The 5,129-nt window shown below is 31.7% G+C and overlaps 1 pseudogene; it reads right to left on the reverse strand.

Moving 5' to 3' along the window:
* Positions 1-24: 24 nt before the first annotated feature.
* On the reverse strand, positions 25-2,254 carry LOC102603284 (probable leucine-rich repeat receptor-like protein kinase At1g35710; annotated as a pseudogene).
* Between the last annotated feature and the right edge of the window lie 2,875 nt (positions 2,255-5,129).

The following is a 5,129-nucleotide window of genomic DNA, read 5'->3' on the forward strand; positions in this document are numbered from 1 at the left end:
GGTAATATCGACTTCCTTCATAACTTGGTGTGTTCATCGTTTGATGAATTGTCCTCATGGCTTTCAAATGTTGAAACAAACTTGAAGGTAAGTTTCCTGAGAAGGCATTGCAAGAGAGATCTATGATTCGGAGCTCTGGAAACATGTTCTCAATCCTTGATGTTCTGATGGGACCATGCAATTTGTTGAATCGCAAGCTTAGAACTTTCAGCTTTGGTAGAATCCCCAACCACACTGGGAATGTGTCGTTGAGGTGATTGTCTCCTAAATCAAGAACTTCAAGTTGTTTGCAATTGGTCAAGGATTGTGGGATTTTCCCCTCTAGTTTGTTGCCATGCAAGTTGAGGCTGCTCAGTGAACTTCCATTGCTGAAAGTTGTTGGAATATTCCCAGAAAGATTGTTGTGGCGCATATCCAAAACCTGGAGGGAAGTGATATTTCCGAAACACTGCAGAATTTCTCCAACGCAAATTGTTTGTCGCCAAATCCAGCATTATCAGTGATGTCAAGTTGCAAATAGATGAAGGAATTTCTCCAGTGAGATTATTATGGGATATGAAGAAGTATCTTGTGGAATTTGGTGGAATAGGTAGTGAACCTTGAAGTAAATTTGACCGCAAATCAATTGTTAAATGATGTTGAAGAGGAATTGAATCCATACTCGTTAGCATATTGTGGGATATATTAAGATCTCGCAATGAAAACATCCAGTTAGACCATGCCCAATCAGGAATTCTTCCTTGAATCTTATTATTTGAAAGATCCAAATCGAAAAGCTGGTTTGCGGATCTTAGAAACTCCAATTCTTTCACTTCACATGCGGCCAATTCTAACAAATAAAGAGATTCGGGCAAAGTAACATTAACTTTGTTGTCATTGGTCAGTGAGATATTATTATATGAAAGACTAAGTTCCCCAAGCTGTTTAAGGTTTGAAAAGAGGCTGACATCCACAAAACCACTAAAATTATTGAAGGAAAGACCAAGCGATGTTAGGTTCACAAGGTTTTGGATTGAGTGGGGAAGATGACCCTGCAGCTGATTGCTCTCTAAATCTATCGAGATTAGTGAATTCGACTTGAAATCTTCAAGCGGACCAGATAAGTGATTATTACTCAAGACTATTGTATTTAGTGATGGAAGGGATAACATCCCTGGTGGTATTGTTCCATTCAGGGAGTTATATGAAAGGTCCAAATACTCAATGCGGGTGAGATTTGAAAAAGATTCAGGAATAGGCCCTCTAAGGTTGCAATATGCAAGGTCCAAAGAACGCAGTGAAGTTAGATGATAGCCAAGAGACTCAGGCAAATTATCAGGAAAGTTCATGCCACTGAGATCTAACTGTATGAGAGATGCACTGCTGTTCCATTTGGTTTTTGGAAAATAACCATTGAGCTCATGATTGATCCCTAAGTAAAGTGTTTCCAGGTTGGGCAGGTGAAATATACTCTCAGGTATTATCCCATACAATCCTGTATATGTCAGACTCAGAGTTGTTAAATGAGAAGAAAAATTCAGAGGAATGGTGGAAGAGATGTTTACTTGACTAAGATCAAGCTCTCTTAATTGGGTCAAGTTCTGAAGAAGCGATTTAAAATCATGGGTTGTGAGTCTTAGCTTCTTACTACCATAAAAGTAAAAAGTTGTGGAGATACGAAGAGACTGTAACTTGGAAAGATGAGAGATTTCAGAAGGAATTTGACCTGAGAAATAGGAGTCAGAAAGATCAAGATGCGTCAAGCTCGAAAACTTGCTGAATTCAGGGGAGATATGAGAATTGGAGAAGTAATTCATAGAAAGATCGAGCCTTTGGAGATGAGAGAGTTGGAATAAGCTGCTATTGGAATCAATGGTGCCATCCAGTCCGCTGCGGCTGAGGTCAAGTTCAATGACATGGCCAGTGATGTCATCGCATATGATTCCATCCCATGAGCAACAATCTCTGCTCATGTTCCATGAACTCGTTTTTGGATAAAACGCTGACGGATCTATAGTAAGGGTGTTCTTGAATTTTAGAAGCAAAATGGTTTGATGTTTGTGAGGTAATATGGATATTGAAGAAACTTCATGACAGAGAAACACAATTAAGAGAATAATAACTGCATACCCCATTTTTAGCTTCAAACACTTCCTAAGTATGCAATAAAAGTATGCAACTATATATATATATATATAGGCACATATTTGTTTAACCAAGTCCAAGTTGGATTACAGTAGTAATAATTATCGATTTTGGCATTTTTATTTTTCATTCTGGGGCTAATATATCATAAGTTCATTAGGTATTTTAATTGACATGTATTATTTCATTATTGTATAAATATTTTTTAAAAATAATTATGCAATGTATGTTGTTTTTAATATACTAAATTAAATAATGCATAAGAAATAATATATGTATGATTATTTAATGCATGTATTAGCATGATTATAGGAACAATTGCCCCTCAAAATCTTTTTCATATTTTTTCCACCATATTTGTAGATGGTATTTTTGTAAAATAAATATTTTTTAGAAATTATCAATGCGTGGTATTTTTAATACATTAAGTCAAACACTGCATAACAACATAAGAAATAATCTCAGAATAGCTAATACAAACATTATTAGTACATTATATATTCATCATCATTCTTATATACCCCTGCCAAATGCTTCCTACGGATTTGATGGCAGATTCAGAATACATAAACTTTGAAACCTAACTCTATCTCTTATGTTAATTATATAATAAAGGAAAAATGCTTAAATATGCGATTGAACTTTGAAAAAAGGCTCATTTATGCCATCTGTTAAAAAATTGGCTCATCCATGCCATTTTCGTTTGAGAATTAAAGGCTCATCCATGTCATTATTTGTTAACTGAAAATAGTTTCGGTTTTGCAAATCATTTTTTCCACGTGGTAAATTATCATTCGGTCACATCATTAATTAAAAAAAATATAGGGAAAAAGCTCAAATATGCCATTGAACTTTGAATAAACCTTCATTTATGTCATTATTTAAAAGTTTGACTCATTTATGCCATTTCAGTGAACAAATAATAACATGAATGAATTTTTTTCTCAAATGAAAATGGCATCGATAAGTCAAACTTTTAACATATGGCATAAATGAGCTTTATCTCAAAGTCCAATAGCATATTTGAGTCTTTTCCTTACAATAAATTATATATGAATATGAGAGGGTTATTATTTGAATGGTAAAATCATATTTCAGTAAAAAATGTCTCGACATAATTTTAATCGTTCTTAACAATAGCCTTCTGATATCTAATTGCTTGATTAACATATATTAGTAAACTTTAGCATTAGTCTAAACTAATGGAGGCCAAGGAACTGCCAAGCTGGGAGAAGATGAGGTGTGTTGAAGAATGTGAATGATATAATCCTTGTAGAATACTATTTGTGAAACTTGTTATTTTTCCGAAAAAAGCGTAACAATAATTTTATTCCACAATGTAATTAGTTCCAAATTCCATCTTGACCCATAGTAATTTTGATAGCAACTAAAATGAAATAGAGACATCAGTGTTTGTTATTATTCTCAAATCTATGTAGAAGTCTTGCTGTAGAAATTTCAAAGAAAGCTATACCACACAATTTAATTTCAATTTAATGAATAATTTCAACGCTTGCAAAAGAAAAAATAGGAAAATAAATAAATTATGAAAACTGTTTTTTAGTTCAAGAATCAACAAATCCTTACACTTGATTTAGATATTTATTTATGTGGATCTATTACTTATTCTAATGGGAGACTTATTTATAAAGAAAAAAGTAACTTTATTGGACGATAACTGATTTAGTCAAGCATTTTTAAGTAGGGTTTGTTTTGGTATAATTGTAAGATATTGAATTGTTGATATTAGAATGAAACATGGCCTATTTTTTTCTTTTTTTTTCATTCGATTTTAAATATCCACAATAGGGCATTGATTAATCTATATTTTCACCGTGTGAGAAGCATTAAAGGTGTAAACACCAAGTTCTTGACGCAATGTGCCTCCAAATAACTTTTTCTTGCACCTAAAAGTATTAATGTTGTGGAAATTTCAACGAAAGTTACTCAACACACAAATTCTATTCACTTTGAATTTTCATATTGAAAGAAATTAATTACGAATTTTATTATCAAAAGAAAAAGGAACAAGCAATAGTCAAGTATGCCTGTTATTGCCTTCGCATCAAAGGGGAAATCACATAGGTATATTATATCATTAAAATATTTACCATCTATAGCAATACTTTTTTTTTTCCTTCAAATATATCAATATTAGGAGAATCTAAGAGAAATCTTAGGAATAGGATCTATTTTCATTAAAACTTTGGATATCAATAACTTATATTTTAAATTAATATTCACATATTTTGAAACTATTTAGTCCTTACACGAGGTCGAGTCTTGCCATAGAAATTTTACTTAACAATATATGTATAGGCACATATTTGTTTGACTAAAGTACTAATTTAGTCATGATTTTTTTTTTCTAATAAAGTGAAAAGGAAATAATTGTTAATGTAAACTCATTAATAATGGTGATTCAAATATTATTAATCCACATAGATATTTTACATATCATTATTATATCCATCTTCCGTATTATAAATTGATTACATCTGAATGGTTAAATCAAATTTTGTACCAAATGTATTAACGTGATTTACAGTTACCTCCTTTCTTTACTTTAATTAGCCCACTTCAAACAACGATTGGTGCTATTGCTTTTTGGTTCCTTCTCTTTTGATTACTTAATTTTATGAATAACTATTTAAAGAAATTTCTTTAGAAGATAAAGGAAAAAAACCTAGAATAATCTGATTTTTTATATATAAAAAAATCATTCAGACCTGAATAGAGTTTTTTTTTTCAAATAAAAATTCCATCTTGACCTATAGTAAATTTGATAGCAACTGAAAAGAAATATGGAAATTAATGCTTGTCATCCTCAAGTCAATGCACAAGTCTTGCTATAGAAATTTCAAAGAAAGCTACATCACACAAATTGATTCAATGTATTGAAAAATTCCAGAGTTTGCAAAAGAAAAAAATAGTTAAAAACAAAGTGTGTTTTGGTTCAAGAACCAGCAAATCCTTACGATTGATTTAGACATTTATTGATATAA

This window comes from Solanum tuberosum, unplaced genomic scaffold (genome assembly GCF_000226075.1).
Source record: "Solanum tuberosum cultivar DM 1-3 516 R44 unplaced genomic scaffold, SolTub_3.0 contig00025, whole genome shotgun sequence".
Lineage (NCBI taxonomy): Eukaryota > Viridiplantae > Streptophyta > Magnoliopsida > Solanales > Solanaceae > Solanum > Solanum tuberosum.